Source organism: Mauremys mutica, chromosome 5 (genome assembly GCF_020497125.1).
Source record: "Mauremys mutica isolate MM-2020 ecotype Southern chromosome 5, ASM2049712v1, whole genome shotgun sequence".
NCBI classification, from domain to species: Eukaryota; Metazoa; Chordata; order Testudines; family Geoemydidae; genus Mauremys; species Mauremys mutica.
The window spans coordinates 41,893,919-41,911,909 of NC_059076.1; the positions used below are offsets into that span (position 1 = coordinate 41,893,919).

The 17,991-nt window shown below is 40.3% G+C and overlaps 1 pseudogene; it reads right to left on the reverse strand.

The window, feature by feature from the left end:
• Positions 1-17,991, reverse strand: part of LOC123371213 — a 106,226-nt pseudogene that overhangs the window by 32,565 nt on the left and 55,670 nt on the right.

Below are 17,991 nucleotides of genomic sequence, written 5' to 3' on the forward strand. Positions count from 1 at the left end.
TTGGTTTCGCTGAGATCCGAGCGAGTCAGTAAGCTCCTCCATCTCCCCTTAAGACGTCCGAAAGCACACTCCACCACCATTCTGCACTTGCTCAGCCGGTAGTTGAAGAGCTCCTTGTCACTGTCCAGGGTGCCTGTATAGGGCTTCATGAGCCAGGGCATTAGCGGGTAGGCTGGGTCCCCGAGGATCACTGTAGGCATCTCCACATCCCCAACACTTATATGGTGGTCTGGGAAGAAACTACCTTCCTGCAGGCATCTAAACAGACAAGAGTTCCTGAAAACACGCGCGTCATGAACCTTGCCCGGCCACCCGACGTAGATGTTGGTAAAACGTCCCCTATGGTCCACCAGTGCTTGCAGCACCATTGAAAAGTAGCCCTTTCGGTTAATATACTGGCTGGCCTGGTGGGCCGGTCCCAGGATAGGGATGTGAGTGCCATCTATAGCCCCACCGCAGTTTGGGAATCCCATCGCGGCGAAGCCATCTATGATGACCTGGACGTTTCCCAGGGTCACTACCTTTGAGAGCAGTAGGTCAACGATTGTGTGGGCTACTTGCATCACAGCAACCCCCACGATAGATTTGCCCACGCCAAAGTGGTTCGCTACTGACCGGTAGCTGTCTGGCGTTGCAAGTTTCCAGAGGGCTATGGCCACTCGCTTCTGCACAGTCAGGGCTGCTCGCATCCGGGTGTCCTGGCGCTTCAGGGCAGGGGCCAGCAAGTCACACAGTTCAAGGAAAGTGCTCTTACGCATCCTGAAGTTTCGCAGCCACTGTGATTCATCCCAGACCTGCAGCACTATGCGGTCCCACCAGTCCATGCTTGTTTCCCGGGCCCAGAATCACTGTCCCACAGCATGAACGTGACCCATTGCCACCATGATCTCCGCAGCGTGGGATCCCGTGCTTTGTGAGAGGTCTGTGCCACTCTCACACTTCATGTCCTCACCGTGCTGCCGGAGCCTCCTCGCCCGATTTCTCAGCAGCTGACTGTGGAAGAGGTGGACGATAAGGTGTGAGGAGTTGACAATGGCCATAAGTGCAGCGATGATCGCAGCGGGCTCCATGCTCGCAGTGCTGTGACGTCCGCACTGTCACTGACCAGAAAAGTGCGCTAACAGATTTCCCGCCGGCGCTTTCAGGGAGGGAGGGCGGGAGGGAGGGTTGAATGACGACAGTTACCCAAAACCACCCTCGACACATTTTTCCCCCAGCAGGCATTGGGGGCTCTACCCAGCATTCCAATGGGAAGCGGGGACTGCGGGAACTGTGGGATAGCTGCCCAGAATGCACCGCTTCCAATGTCGACGCTTGCCCCGTTAGTGTGGACTCACAAAGTCGAATTAGTGTCCTTAGTGTGGATACACAAATTCGACTTCATAAGGTCGAATCCACAAATTCGACCTAAGTTAAATCGAACTACTCTTGTAGTGTAGACATACCCCAAGTGTGTACATTATTAAGATATAAGGCAACACCTCCTCCCTTCTTCCCCTGTCTATCCTTCCTGAGCAAGCTGTACCCATCCATACCAACATTCCAATCATGTGTATTATCCCACCAAGTTTCGGTGATGCCAACAATGTCATAGTTGTATTTATTTATTAGCACTTCCAGTTCTTCCTGCTTATTACTCATACTTCTCGCATTTGTATATAGGCATCTAAGATACTGATTTGATCTTGCCTCCCAGTTTTGCCCTGACCCTCCTTTCTCTCTGCCATTATAGCCCATGTTCCCTCCTATTTCCGATCCATCTCCCAGGTCTCCATGTTCTCCACTTACTTGTGGGCTTTGCTCACCTGTCCCCGTTGAACCTAGTTTAAAGCCCTCCTCACTAGGTTAGCCAGTTTGTGTCCAAATAGGGTATTTCCCCTCCTCGAAAGGTGAATGCCATCTCTGTCTAAAAGTCCTTCCTGGAATAGCATCCTGTGGTCAAAGAAGCCAAAGCCCTCCTGGTGACACCATCTTTGCAGCCAGGCATTCACCTCCACAATGCACCTGTCTCTGCCCGGTCCCCTACCTTTGACAGGAAAGATTGAAGAGAATACCACCTGCGCTCCAAACTCCTTCACCCATACTCCCAGAGTCCTGTAGTCAGTCTTGATCCACTCAGTGTCACACCTTGCAATATCATTTGTGCCCACATGGATGAATAGCATGGGGTAGTAGTCAGAGGGATGGATAATCCTCGACAATGCCTCTGTAACATCTCATATACAGGCCCCCGGCAGGCAGCATACCTCCCGAGATGAAATGTCAGAGAGACAGATGGGCGCCTCCGTCCCCCTCAGCAGAGAGTCTCCAACCACCACTACCCTATGTTTCCTATTTGCAGTGGTGGCAGCAGATCTCCTAGCCTTAGGGGTAAGAGGCTTCTCCTCCTCTGCTGTAGGAGGTGATTCCTTCTCTCCTATATCAAGGAGAGCATAACGGTCTTTATAGACCAACAGTCCTTGAATAAAACAAAATATTCCATAATACTTCCAACAATTCCCCATCCTATGTGTACCCTAACTCTCCTTTAAATCCAGAAAAAAAACAGATGGGGCATACAATGCAATTTGTTCAGTATTGTTAGAAGCTGTATATGCAATCTTTATTTGGAGTTAACATAAGTGTCCAAAATATGAGTTACTACTATATAGATAACACCTAAATTCAGCCCCTAATGCTTGCTCTGAAGTGAATTGCACAGACAATATTTCAGTGACTTAAACTAATGAACCAAGAAATTGGATACAATCAAAACATTACACTTACCAGAAGATCATGTCATAGATTAAGGGCTGGACTGAGGCAGGGCAGAGAGGCACCAGCCCTCAGTAATGGAACATAATCTCTCCCCAGCACTCAGGGGGAATATGTATAAAGTGTCATCGCCACCAGGAGAAGGTATGGAGATTGGCTCACTCTATGTTGCTGCATCCTTCTTCCCAAACCCCTTCTGAACGTTTTCCAGCTATGAAGGAGTTAGGAGGGTCAGTTCCACAGACACTGAAATTGTTCATGTTTCTTGTAAAGCAGAAGGAAAGATTATGTGGGGGAAAAAATCTTTTCTTCTTCCCTCTGCTCACCCACCCATGGGCTAAGGCCAATCTAGCCTTAAATGTATGATCTTGAAGCCCTTACCTAAGCAGGAATATTTAAACCAATAGTGATACTCCTGTAAACAAGAACTGCAGGACTGGGCTCTTTGAAGAAAAATCTAATTACTGGATGCAGAGCAAAAATGTGGAAGAAGGAAAAAAACAAAACAATGGATTCATTCAGGGAAACTTTCAACATAAAAGAAACAAGATTAAAAACATTTTTTTAAAAAGTATGAGCTAATTATAATGCTAGTGAATTAATTTAACTAAAGAACATTTCTTTGTACATGTCTCTCTGATGAGATCTAATGTGAAGACATTGTGTTGGTTAACTTTGAAGTTGTAGATTTTTATCTAAGTAGCTGTATATACATATCCCAATAGGGATTGTACATATCCTAGTAAGAGAGACACCCCTAGGACCATTGTACCCACTCTTCTTAGTTTCCTTATTTCCATTTGACTTGTACCTAGCCACACTGCATTCTTATTGCTTTGTTGCAAGATTCTCCACATATTGAATGTTTTAAGAACTTTAAATGGTCTATATCGTAATCTGTTTTCTCCACAAACTAAGAAGTTTGGGAATTTTCCCCCTCTACTTTATTTCACGAGACAGCCAATTAGTAGTGATAACTCTGAAAAGCCTGGCAGAAATTTATCAGTCAGTTTTGTGTCTGTGAGTTGCATATTACAAATGAGTGTAAATATTCTAATCTGTCACTGGACTGAATTTAAAAAAAAATAAACTGTATGTTCTGGTATATGCCAGTCTGGTTTGATGCTTATACTTCCTTGATTTGAGGGACTTTATAATTGCTAAATCATCTTCCTGGCCAGGATACTACAGCACATTTCTCTTTAGCAGATAGCATATCTTTAATTACTTGCTCTAAGAGGACTCATTATTCAACATTTATCTTTGTTTATCCAATAGTTAGCCATTTTCACTCTATTAATCCAGATATTTAAATGATCTAAATCTTTCTGTATGCCTTCTTCTTCTGGTTTGCTATCCTCATTTACTATTGTCTTCAAATTGAAATATCTTGCCTTCTAGCACCATCTTCCATATCAGCCATAAACAATAAAAAATTAGTATTCTAACATCAATCTTTATAATACCAGTCTGTGTATTTTTCCCATTTAGAAAGTTTTCTAGTTATCTGGCTGCCTTTTGTTCTCTACCTCTTCCCAATTCTCACTTTCTGGCTTTTTCTTTTGCAAAGTTAGCATCAATATATTAATGAACCTGTTGTCTCCTTAGTGGGCATTGTGTTAACTCCCACCGCAACATCCAGCTAGCAGAGGGCTGAAGACCATAATCCCTCCAGCCAAGGTCAGGGGGACCTGGTTCAGGAGGGAGACAAAGGCTGTAGTTGAGTAGGATGTGGAGGCAGAATCATGGAATCTGGCTGTGGAGAGAAGCCCAAGCAGCTTGGAGGTAGGACTGAAGAGCTGAGAGCCAGGCTGGGAAGCAGCTGGTTGATGGCAAAGGGGGCCAGTGGTAGCTGCAACTGGTGGACAGCCAGCAGTGGCCTGTAATAGGGGGACTGTATGGAAGGGCCTGAACACCACTGCAGGTTATGGACAAAGGGCTGCAGGCCAATGTATGGTTGCCTCCAGGAAAGGGGTGTCTTAAATGAGAATCCCAGGCACCTTCAGACCCCTGTATTGGATTGTGATACTGTATATAGGTGCTACTAAAATAGCAACATAAATTACAGTGATTAATAATGCAGGTACTCATAATCAAGGAATGCTGTGAGATTATTTCTGTTTTTAAAACTGTTCATTAAAACTCATTTGTACCACACTGGACTCTGTTGGACTCAGTTGCTTTCTCAACACTAGAAGTGTATAGGATTAAGCTCAATATATTGTTATGAGACAGGGAACCTTTTTAGTGAAGCCTTTGTGCATATTAGATTAATATACTTTTAAAGTGTATTAAACTAAACAGCCTGATGGCATTCTTAGTGCACAGTCAGAGCGTCCACACGGTGTTAGGGCAAAGTAGCTAGCATGGTTTAAATCCACACTCTAGCATACTACACACTAACTTCCCTGCACATCTACCAATGTGATATATGCCATCATGTGCCAGCAATGCCTCTCTGCCTTGTACATTGACCAAACTGGACAGTCTCTATGCAAAAGAATAAATTGACACTAATCAGACATCAAGAATTATAACATTCAAAAACCAGTCAGAGAACACGTCTACCTCCCTGGTCACTCAATTACAGACCTCAAAGTCACAATACTCCAACAAAAAAATCTTAAAGAACAGACTCCAACGAGAAACTGCAGAATTGGAATTAATTTGCAAACTGGACACTATTAAATTAGGCTTGAATAAAGACTAGGAGTGGAGGGGTCATTACACAAAGTAAAACCTATTTCTCTCTAATTTTTTCCCCTACTGTTACTCACATCTTCTTGTCAACTGTTGGAAACGGGCCATCCTGATTATCACTACAAACGTTTTTTTTTTCTCCTGCTGCTGATAGCCCACCTTAATTGATTTCTCGTTATAGTTAGTATGGCAACACCCATTTTTTCATGTGCTCTGTGTATATATATCTTCTTGCTGTATTTTCCACTGCACGCATCCAATGAAGTGGGTTTTAGCCCACAAAAGCTTATGCTCAAATAAATGTGTTAGTCTCTAAGGTGCCACAAGTACTCCTCGTTCTTTTTGCTGATACAGACTAACACAGCTACCACTCTGAAACTTAACTTCCCTGGGTAGGCCAGCTCTACATTGCCTGTTGTGTACTGAAGAATCACAAAGCATCTACCTAGAATTCCTTAGCCAATCAACTTTTATTTAAAAACACAGAAACTCTGAGGATTTGATTAGATAAAAAGCAGCAGTCTAACCAGCTCTTCGTTCAGCAAGAATATCTTCAGATTTTGACAGAGGCAAAGAAGAATATTACATGCAAAAATGTACATATTTTGTCCATTTTAGACAACAGGAATACAAAGCACAAATTATGTTTGAACTAACTCATCATGAGTTTGAACTAATTCATCAGACATAGTTAGTCCTTTGGGGGCAGATTACAATATCGTGAAAAACACATATCTAACAGTGTCCATATCACAGAACCCCCTTTCTAGAAATAGCCTATAGATAATATTTTGGACCATTTGTGGGGTGTTGGGGATCCCTCACACCCCCTGCTCACCCCACTGTCAGTCATTTATGCTGTTCTCTCCCATCAGTTCGTAGGACATGAAGGGTTCCCTGAGTCAAATAAAAAGACACAAAGATCCTCTCTCCTCTCTTTCCCTTATGAGAGAGGGAATCAGAAGGAAACAAAGAAAGGAAAAGGTGGCCTGTCTCCCAGGCAGTCTTTCTGGAATCAGCTGTGTGAGCTTGTTCTATCAGGGTCTTAGTGGTCAGGGTCTCCAGCCCCTCCTCTGGGGACATACTGTCTCCTTCTCAGCTGACCTATCTCTGTTGTCATCAGTCTCTGAGGTGGAGCAGCTCTCCTCCTTTTTTTTTTGCACACGGTAGATTTTCACTTTTTAAGCTCCTCCACCTCTAGGTAGAACAAGGTTTGCAGGTGTACCTTGTTAACAGGCCCAGAAGAGCTCGTTAGTCTCTTCTCCACCAGAGTGAGGACATGTCCCTTCACACCATTCCACAGAATTTAATATCAATTCTGCTGGAGAATGCCATAGGATATAGCATAAAAATATGATATCTTACTGATCAGCAAGAGTGATCTTAAGTTCCTAATAAAGCATTTATCTTATGTACAGAAACAAGATAACAAAACTTCTACTATTTCCTAGCTGTAGCCTACAACTGAGGCTGTTCTGGTCTCCTTTTTTTTATTTATCCAGCATGCAGTGCTTCTCAGAAAAATGAATGGACTCAATAAAGAATGGAAGACTTACTCTGTGGCACAAAAAATGCCTATAGACAAGACAACCAAATGTTACAGGTGAAAAATAAAACACAGAACAGCTAAAAAGCAGTTCAGTTTACGTACCCATAACAAGACCTTCATTTGCTTCTATCCTGGTACTCACACCAAAAACAAATTTCTGGAACAGGCTCTGAGCTTGTTGACTCTGAACAAATTGAGCAATGGAATAGCTCTTTTTGTATTTTTAAACATCTAATTTATTCTGTGGTTCCTAGTCAATATAATGGTAATTGGAATCATCATGACTAATGGTCAAGTCATTTTACAGGCCTTTTCTATTTGCATAAACCTCTCATCTCCCTTCTCACCCTCTCTTTTCCCTCCCCCCGCAATATTTTTCCTACTTATATCCAAATTAACTGTGATGTGCTAGAGCAACTCCACATTCAGTATATTATTTGTTTCCCTAAATTTAATATCTTCCTTCTGTCATACCTTCACTAGTACTGAGACTGTTTCTCATTGTACTATATCTACGTCCTCATATTTTAATATTGTAGTTTATATCCTTAATCTTAATGGGACTTCCATAATCTTGTTTCTTCCTAATTATTATTATTAGGTCTCCCACTTGTCTGCTTGGCAGTAAAAAAAAAATCTTTAGTTTTTGTTTTACCAAGGATGTTGTTGAACCCACTATGAAACCATTGTTTCAACTATATCTTCCTCAAGCATCTGCGTGCCTTTGTAATTTAATAATTACCTTTAACAACTTTGTGTTTTGTGTACATTTCAGTCTTGGTTGTGTACACTTTTATGGCCATTTATATCTACTGAACCACTTTTTTTTCTAAGTCACATGTGGGCAAGATTTTCAAAAGTAACTAGTGATTTGGGGTGCCAAACTTGAGACACCTGGGCTTGGTTTTCAGAGAGTGGCTGCTCAGTACTTTCAGACAATCAGGATCTTTTAAGATATATCAACTTGGACCCAAAAACAGCTTCATGGGCTAGATTCAGCAAACACTGAAACACCTAATTTCTAGGCACTGTACCACCTCGTGGAATCCACAGCCATGAGTTAGGTCGCTATGCTCATGATACAATGCATGGGGAGAATTAGGTGCCCTCTCCAGGTATAGAGGCACCTTACCATTTCTTGGAAGAACAATGCAGGCACCTGCCTAACTCTACACAAAATGGCTGAGGAGGATGACAATGACAACTCCTCCCTGATCACCTTTAGCCCAGTGGTTAGAACATTCACTCAGGTTATAGGAGACCCTTATCTAATTTCCCCCTCTGCCTATTGAGGAGAAAAAATTTGAACTGGAGTTTCCCACCTCCCAGTGGACTATGGGATATTTTAATGTGGGGCTCTCTCAATCTGTTCTGTTGAGGCCATTCCACTTTGAATAAATAAATAATTAAATATGCATTAAAGCAGAGAGAGAGTGGGAATGATTCTATAGTCCTGTGGGAGATGAGTTCAAATCCCTGCTTCCCACCAGCCAGAGGGGGAAACAGATACTGTGTCTCCCACATCCTGAGTGAGTGCTCTAATCACTGGGCTAAAAGTTATAAGGTGGAATGGGTACCACCAACACTTTGTCCTCCAGCATTGGTGGCATTTTGTATGGGGCCCAGTCTGTTAGGTGGTCTCAGTAGATTGGCTACTGGATTGGACCCTACAGGCAAAATGGGCAGGGCGACACCTAGTTTGAGGATCATAACTGGGCTTAGTTTTAGGCCTGGGTGTGAGGACTGTCCGCATGTAATAATAAATAAATAAATAATAACTAATTTTCCACTGATGAAATCCCTTAGGAGGCTTGGGAAGGTTACGCGGCACATGAGTGGGGCTTTTGAGGATTTAAATTTTGAACTTATATGCCTAAAGTGGCAAAACGCACCTAACTACCTCTGTAGATCTAGCTCCAAAATCACTAGTCACTTTTGAAAATCTTGGCTATAATACCAAATGTTAAACTCTGCCCTATTCAGAAATTGACTGTTGCTATACATAAAACATACAAGTTCCTCCTAAGATTTCTGAGATGGTCATACTGACCACAGAACCAGCAACTATAATTTGTGGTTATGTTTCCTTGCCTTCAAGCTTGTACCTGTAAAGTAATTGTGATTCAAGCTGTGTTACTGTTAAATATGTCATTAATAATTTCAGTAAGACATTATATCTTACCCAATACAGACTGTAAACATTTTATGTCATTAGGTAATGCACTGAGGCTTTTTTACACCATAACAGGTTTATTTATCTACTGTGTTTTGCATAATTAGCTGCTAATGAGCCTCTAACTTTCACTGCTGTAAGGTCTAGATATCCATTCCTCTCTCAATGAATTCATTTTTGCTGTCTCATTAACGTACTAAAAAAACTGAAAATTGTATTTTAATTAAAGGCTAAACTACCTCTAGCTGGAGTCATTAAATAGGCTGATAAGCTCCAAGGAAAATACAAGAACTTTCTTTGTCAGTCAAGGGGAGAACATGAAAACTAAAATGGCCCACTCTCATATGGTGAAAGAAAGGATGGTATATTATTATTCTCGTTTGTTTTTCCTTCTTAAATTATTTATTTTGCAACTGCCTTGCAGCCTGGAAAGGAACAGCATGAAAAAGAGTGCTTTTTCTAAGAAGTTTTTAAAATTGCTTTTGTATCTATTGAAATAATTTCATTCAATGCCTTCTACTTATAAGAACACATTTGGTGGCAATGAGAAAATGTCCTTTTATCCAGGAAGTGCCAAAGAAACATCTCCAACTTCAGACTCCTTAAACTTCTCTTTGTGTCCCCAAGAGTTAAGAAATTGAGTGATGCCCAAAAAATCATGAGATTAGCTTAAAATCATAAGATTTTTAAAAATAATAGAGTTTGGGTCTTTTTATTTGCCTTCTGTCTTTTGAGTCTTTAGGATTCACATTTCCCAGCCTTCCTTCACAACCAAGAGGGCTAGAAGCATACTTTAGATCAAGGGTCGGCAACCTTTCAGATGTGGTGTGCCGAGTCTTCATTTATTCACTCTAATTTAAGGTTTTGTGTGCCAATAATACATGTTAACGTTTTTAGAAGATCTATTTCTATAAGTCTATAATATATAACTAAACTATTGTTGTATGTAAAGTAAATAAGATTTTTTTAAATGTTTAGGAAGCTTCATTTAAAATTAAATTAAAATGCAGAGCTCCCTGGACTGGTGGCCAGGACCCAGGCAGTGTGAGTGCCACTGAAAATCAGCTCGTGTGCTGCCTTTGGAACACGTGCCATAGGTTGCCTACCCCTGCTTTAAATGATTCACAGGGTTTTTTTTTTTAATTACATAACTTCAAGACACATGCAATAAAATCAAAAGTTGGCAGGACTGCCCCAGTTCCTGATCTCTGCAAACTCTTTAAGAAATTAATCATGTTGCACACTTAATTTTATAAATTTGTGGTCTAGAGAGAGCTGAGAGAGCAAGAGGGGGAGGGCACAGCAGACAGAATCAATGATATCACGACCCTCTCCTTGTGCTGGAGAGTATATCAGGACAGAAAAACCACAAGGGACAATACCAACCTCCAACCTCCGTGCATGCAACAATGTTAATATACCTATGCCATTTCAGCTGAATAGTGGGGACTTCTGCAAAGGGATTCCTCAGGGTGGAAGGTAAGCACCATAGACACTTGGCCATATCTACAGTTGCTGGGGATCGACGCTGCTGCAATCGATGCAGTGGGGGTCGATTTAGCAAGTCTATCTAAATTTTTAGGCACCTAAATACATTTAAAAATATGGTCCATAATTAACACATTAAAACCTGTGTAAATCCGTCAATGTACTTCTTTTTTTCACCTTGGCTGATGCTACTAGATTTTTAGAGATCTATATATTTATAGCTTAAAATAAATTCTGAAATGTATCATTAGAAAATGCTGCAATTACTTGAAATACATATCTAAACCTCCATTCATATTCATTTTTAGATAGTCTTTTTCCATTTTTATGGTTGGGTTAAACCTCTTTGAAACAGAGATAGAACCACCGCCTTTCATTTAAAATAGTTGTGAGACGCCATTAAGCTCCTTTACATAACTAGATAGCTGAAACAATAGGAACCTCCACCCCAGAACATGGGCAGCTCACCTCCCAAAACAATGGCCCATGCAAGGCAAATGGGTGAAGGGGTTTTGCTGGCTATATATTTTGCTGAATAAGTGCTAGATCACAGACGCCGGCTTTCCCCAGGGATGCTCAACCCCTACTCATCCCCAGGCCCCGTCCCCACTCTACCCCTTCCCCGCAAGAACTCACCCCCACCCTGCCTCTTCCTGGCCCTACTCCACCCTCGCCCTACCTCATTCTTCCCCCTGACCTGAGTGTGCCCCATCCCTGCTCCTCCTCATCCCTCCCAGCACCTCCTGCATGTCGCTGAACAGCTGCTCTGCTGTGCTCAGGAGGTGCTGGGAGGGTGGGGGAGAAGTTGATCAGCAGGGGCTGCCAGTGGGCAGGAGTGGGGGGAGGGAGAGGAGCATGGCTGCTGGTGGGTGCTAAGCACCCACTAATTTTTCTCAGAGTCAGCACCTATGTGCAGGAGCATGGCCCTGAGAAAAGCCTAGAAACAGAACTTTTAGGGCTGAGTGCTGTCTAAAAATGGCGTGGAGCTGTGAGCAAAGAAACTTTCTCCTTCTGTTTGATTCTTGTGTTCAGGGAAAAAGCGTCTTGTACATTTTTTGTAAATAAAAGGATTGCATCAGAGATATCCAACTCCATCATTAACTTCCCTAACAGAAACAACCTGCAAGACTCTGATCTGGCCAAAGGGATGCCACTGTGTTGTAAAGTAGGTCTGAAAATTAGCACAAAAATCCATTTGTTAACAAGTGACAGTGAATAAGTATAAGTCTGAATGCAGAATTTAAGGAAGTAATACTTATCTGAGCAATGTCTAAAGTGCCAGTAAAAAAAAAATTAAAATAAATACCTGCATATTGTATTTGAAAGACAAAAATTGATTTACACTTTCTGGAAATTCTGAATAGAAATATATAAGGAAAACACCAAAGAGCAGTTCTTCACACACAAAAATCTCTTTTGGGCTAATTCATGTCTTCCTTTACAAACACAGACTTCTGGTCTTCACAGCTTTACTTCACTCCTTGGCATAAATTGAGATCGACCCAATCCAGTGGTGATTCTGTAATATTGAAAAGTGTAATATACTACACCCCTAAATGTCAACATGAATTCTGTGCCTGACCTTTGATTCAGGTACTTCATCCTGATCTACTTAATGTGCAAAGTGCCTTAAATCTCTCATGAAAGCTTTTCCTCATATTAAATTAAGTGAAGATATCTCAAATGCTTAGCAGCTGATTTTCCCTAAAGATGAAAATCCAAAGTAAGCGAACTTAATTAAGAATTAATTCCCTTTAAACCACAGCCTGAATTGTTCATTTCTACTTCAGTCCCTGATCAATTATTTGTGGCATGAAATTATCTACCAGACATGGGTGCAAATTAATTAAAATGACAAAAAGTAATTTCACATATCTTGTCAGATTCCATCCTGTGTTTTTTTTTAATTTATACGTGTTAATAAAATGTGTTAGCTTCTTTATAAGGCTATCTGTAATGACTTCTCTATTTCTCTACATAGACCAATATTACCAACTTTATTATAGCACCATCTATTTCTCACTACCTGGCTCCAAAGGGTGAGGTTTTAAAGGACATCCTATGGAACTCCTTCCACAGGAGGCTGCTTAGCTAGCTGCTGAACAGGTGCAGATAACCTTATAATATTCAACAACACTGTAAAAAGCAAATACTCACCAGCAACCGCACACCATACAACATAAACACTAACCCAGGAACCTATCCTTGCAACAAAGCCCAATGCCAGCTCTGTCCACATATCCATTCAAGTGACACCATCATAGGACCTAATCACATCAGACACGCCATCAGGGGCTCGTACACCTGCACATCTACCAACGTGATATATGCCATCATGTGCCAGCAATGCCCCTCTGCCATGTACATTGGACAAACTGTACAGTCTCTACGCAAAAGAATAAATGGACACAAATCTGACATCAGGAATCATAACATTCAAAAACCAGTGGGAGAACACTTCAACCTCTCTAACCACTCAGTGACAGACTTGAAGGTGGCAATTTTGCAACAAAAAAACTTCAAAAACAGACTCCAAAGAGAAACTGCTGAACTTGAATTAATATGCAAACTAGACACAATTAACTGTGGCCTAAACAGAGACTGGGAATGGTTGGGTCATTACACTAATTGAATCTATTTCCCTATGTTAAGTTCTCCTCACACCTTCTATGGGCCATCTTAATTATCACTTCAAAAAGTTTTTTTCCTCCTGCTGACGATAGCTCATCTCAATTGATTAGACTCTTCCTGTTGGTATGCATACTTCCACCTTTTCATGTTCTCTGTATGTATAAATTTCTCCTGTCTGTGTGTTCCATTCTATGCATCCGAAGAAATGAGATATAGCTCACGAAAGCTCATGCTAAAATAAATTTGTTAGTCTTGAAGGTGCCACAAATACTCCTGTTCTTTTTGTAAAAAAAAAAAAATCTCTGATCAAGCAATCTTATTGCCCTTGAACAAAAAGAAGGAACTTCTTCAACCAACTACTGGTTGTTTTCATTTTGGAAAACTAACATGGTGTTTTGGCAGCTGAATACACCAGGAAAGCTAGCAAACCATCTTGGAAAATATTCACCACAGAAGGCTCTGGAACTAAACTTCTAGCTCCACAAGTGGGAGTAGGGAAAGATCACAATGGTGATATGCTGCTAGTATTTTAACAAATGTTTTCGTCCTTAGCTTGTTACAAACCAATGTAATCTGATGCATGTGCTTGTAGAGAAGAGGAGAACCAAGGAAGGAGGCAATATTACTGGGCAAACAAACATATGAAGCTGCTCTTTTTACTGAGAGTGTTTTTTGCTGAAAAACATGCTGAAAAAACTGACAATATGGCAGAGTGTTCAACATATGTAACTTAAAGAGAAGGAAAAGACCTTTTAGGAGGATCTGGGGCTTTTCTCCTCCAGCAATGTCTTTTAAAGTTTCTACCATCTGGCACAATCTGGTCCACTATAAAGGCAACAAAACTGCTTTTTTTGGAGGGGAGGGAGGGAATATTTTCTCTCTCTGTATATTTATAATCTCCAGGATAATTTAACAGTCCACAGAGAAGGGTCAATTACATGACAGGCAAGAAAAAACATCCAAAACTTCTCTTCAGCATGGTGGCAGATTTTTAACAAGAGATCTATGGAAACCCAAAGAGTCCCTTTCATGATTTTTCCATTCTTGAGTGGCTCTCTCTGATGAACATATGCATCTAGTAAATAGTAATGAGAAACTACAGCACAATCAAAATATTAGGGCATGAGTCATACAGGTTTGAAGAAAAGGGCCACAATTTTCAAGAGCCGGAGCCTTAAACTAGGCACCTAAATCCATATTTAAACAGCTAAAAATGACATTTTAAAAAGTGCCTAAATTATTTAGTTGCACAAGTCCTATTGAATTCAATGTGTGCTCCTAAATCACTTAAGCATTTTGAACAATCCAGTCTTTTGATGCCTGAATATAGACTTAGGCCCCTAATTTTAGGCTCTTATTCTTGAACATTTTGTCTGTTATCTGTAATTTTTGCAGCTCATATGAATGCAGAGCTTATGTATAAATTGAGTTTTTAGGACTAGATCATCAGTCTGGGAGGCCTAGCGAGTTCAGCATTTAGACAACCTGGCCATCGGTTCTATAGCAAAACCAGTGCTAGTGCACAATGCAGATAAGGCCAAACATGCACACAAACATTAAAGGCTAATTTGAGGAACAAACAGATAGTAAGAGTACTGATACAGAAAGCCTTAAATATTGTTTCGTTCTCATCATTAAATTCATTTTTGTAGTTCAAATATTAGATTTTTGCTGTACATATCTCTATGTGGTATAGCAACAACACTACTTTAAAATACTGTTTGAGGAGACATCCAATGTAAAGTATCAGAGGGGTAGCCGTGTTAGTCTGGTTCTGTAGAAGCAGCAAAGAATCCTGTGGCACCTTATAGACTAACAGACGTTTTAAACGTCTGTTAGTCTATAAGGTGCCACAGCATCCAATGTAAAGAATATCTTTACTGAATATGAAGGTTGACATCCTGCACTCCTACTGGAGTTTTGCCATTGACTTCAGTGGAAAATTTCACCCCAGATGTCCAAACCTAACAAGCTATACCTGGGCATGGCTCATGACAAAAGGTTCTGCTAGGACATGTCACGTTCTAAGGCCCCAAGACTGCAAGTCGGACCTTACCCTTGGATGCAGCCTTAATAGAGTCAAAGAGGCTCTGAAACAGTGCAGGGTCCTGCCCATTCAAGATAAGTTCCTTGGTCCCCAAACTCACATGCAGCAATGAGGTACTCAGTATCCGTAGGCTTCTTTTTGCCTGGCAGAGGGAAAACTGATTTGCTGAAAATACTTTATAAAATTCTTCAAAAGCTGACACTTCTACTCACAGGAATTGGTTCTGTTGAAGTAGTCAGTGTTTGAGCTGCTTTATAATCTTAAAAATAACTATCAATGTTTTTGGCAGTTATCTCCAAAGGACCAAAAAGAGGAAAGACAGATAGGACAAGGCCTTTCTGAAGAGATTTTCTTAATAGCCAGGGCTTGAAAAATGTACCTGACACGTGCTAACACAAGGACTGAGTCTACTTCTCAAGGTGGAAAAATAACTTCTGATCTTTTCCAACTCACACTTCTTCCTGTCCCTAGTCACATGATTTGATTCATATTAAGTTTTGGGGAATAAACTGATCACCTAGGAAGGAATCTGCCCACTGTTAGCACTGCACAAATAACTAGCTGTGTTAATAAAATGGTTGTCAGAAAACAAATTAACAAAGAAGGATTAAGTTGATATTTTTCACGAGTAATTCATATCCATGTAAGAAGCCCAATTTTCACATGATTAGTCCTTGAAAAGTCCCATTATTTATTGTTTGAGTAAGGATTACTTACATGGGTAAAGGCTGAAGGTTGGTTCCTGAGTAATGTTAATTTTGTTAAAATTAACTAATGTGAGAATTTCAAGGTGCATATATATGATCTTAATCTGAATAAAATTGAAAATGTTACCTCATTGTTATTTTTAGCAAACTACTGTAAAATGTGCACATCTTTTTACATAAGTGAAGCTGTCATTAACTTATGAGAACTCGGCACAACAAATGTTCTTATATTTTCACTGCAATTTTTTTTAAAACCTAATAGCAATGCTTCAATTATATTATCTCTAGGCTCTATGCGATCTTTATACTGAATGAATATCAACCTGAGTACAATGTTTATCTATTTATGCTCAACATTTTTAGTTTATGTAATTTGTTAAATATATGTAACATTAATATGGACAGTTCCAATCTTGCTTTTATTGAAGTCAGAGGAGAAAAAAAAACATTTATTTCAACAGGATTTAAATTGCATAGATTAATTTATTCTGGTGATAGTAAGAATACAGAATTTTGAACATTACAATTTATCAGAAACTTAACTGTATGTACAGAAACAGAAAGTAAGCAATGATGTGTGGCTTCTTAAATTCTAGATACAGCTAGGTAAGCAAGGGCCAGATCCTCAGCTGACCTAAATAGACAAACATGAAGCTGAGGATCTGTGCCCTTGGCATTACTGCTAGAGGTAGTCATTGTATGTATAGTTCATAGTTCACAATCACTGCTTAGCACTATATTTTTTGCAGTAAAATGTAATTACTTTATAAGCCATAGCAATAAAGGTTATACTCTTTAATAAATTCTCTCTCTTACCATCACATCCTTGACATATATCCTCATAGCCTCCTTCCCAAAAAAGATGTCATCTATGTTCTCAAGGATGTACCATCAAAGGACAATGTGAGCTTTTTCCCTGACAGGAAAGAGACAGCATCTATAAAGATCAGCTTGTGCAGCCAAAAGTTCAAGTTGTTGCCAAAGACAATTCACTGAATCCCATCATGAAGTCCCAAATCTCAAACAACAGTTGCATGTAAAATAACTCTGGAAATGCCTTGTGGGACTTGTCCTGGTGATTTTATTTGAGCTAGTAAGATTGATTAATGGGAAATGGTTAATCTGGAAAATTGTCCAGTCTTTTCCAGCCAGTGGACCCGTTACAATTTCTGAAGCTTTGGTAATATGAAGTAAAGGAGAATAGTGGTTTACACAACAGTCCTTAAGGCTTAAATTGTTATACAGGTGCAAGGGAAAGCCTTTTACGTGGGCACTAAGCAAAATGTCCTCATTGGCTTTATGAAAACCAGCCATGCCAACACTGTAATCCACATACTATCTGTCCAAAATGTCTCAGTGCAATAGATCCATATTTACATATATTAAAATATTTTCCATAAATAGTGCATATTTCTCCTTTCCTTTACTGATAAGACTTGGAATGTTACCTTTGCCAGTTGCAGTTTCCATGTTATACTGAAATCTACTGGATTCTAGGATTATAATAATGTCCTGTCCCAGCTGTGAATACTGGTTATCCACCAACACCAGGACCACAGGATCAGTTCTAGATCCACCAATGGGTTGATCTCTTTTCATTTCAGGTAGACAGTACAATAAAAATCTTGATGTCTCCACATTCCATTTTTGGGAAAGTTTTAGAAACTTCTATTTCTTGCTTGTATCCATTGCACAAATACTAAACAGAAACAACAATGCTTGTCATACAAAATAAGGCCAAAAGACCAATCAGTCTTCAAACATGTCTACGATAGTGATTTCCAACCTGTGGTATGTGGACTCCTACAGTCTGCAGACTATGCCTGATATTTCCAAAGGGGTCCGCAAGTCCATTCAAAAGTTTGTAGGGGTCTGTAAATGAAAAAAAGTTTGAAAACCACCGGTCTAGGAAATCTGACCACAGAGTTAATGGTTTAGGACT